This window comes from Penaeus monodon, chromosome 22, assembly GCF_015228065.2.
Source record: "Penaeus monodon isolate SGIC_2016 chromosome 22, NSTDA_Pmon_1, whole genome shotgun sequence".
Lineage (NCBI taxonomy): Eukaryota > Metazoa > Arthropoda > Malacostraca > Decapoda > Penaeidae > Penaeus > Penaeus monodon.
In genome coordinates this window covers 16,263,586-16,264,063 of record NC_051407.1, presented here as the reverse complement: position 1 = coordinate 16,264,063, position 478 = coordinate 16,263,586, and positions in this window count along the sequence as shown.

Genomic DNA, 478 nt, shown 5'->3' with positions numbered 1-478 from the left:
CATCTTCCCTCTCTTTTTCCGTCACTCTGTCCACCTTTTTCTTTATACCTGTCTTCTCACACATCTTAATCTTTCTCCTTTCATAAATATCCGTCTTCCTTCTCTTCTCCCGGTTGGTTTCATTTTCTCCTCTTAATTTATTCAGAGATTATGGAAACCGGCAAAAAAGTGAGAGAATGCGTTGTGTAAGAAAACCCGTGTTTAACAGCGTTCATGTCAAGGAAAACTATATCTTACCATTCATTATATTCTGGTCTTTTCACTTCGTCTTCGGTGCGGGATATTTTTCTTTTTTCTTTTCTTTTCTTTTGCTTCTTGCTTTCGCATTCTCCCTCTTCTCTTCCTTCTTTTCCCTTTTTTCTGTTTATATGTTCTTTCATTTTCTCTTTTTCTCCTTTTCGAATTTCTTTGGATTTTCTTTTCTTTTCTTTCTTTTTTTTCCTACTTCGCTCCGGATCTTTTTTATTTCTTGTATTTC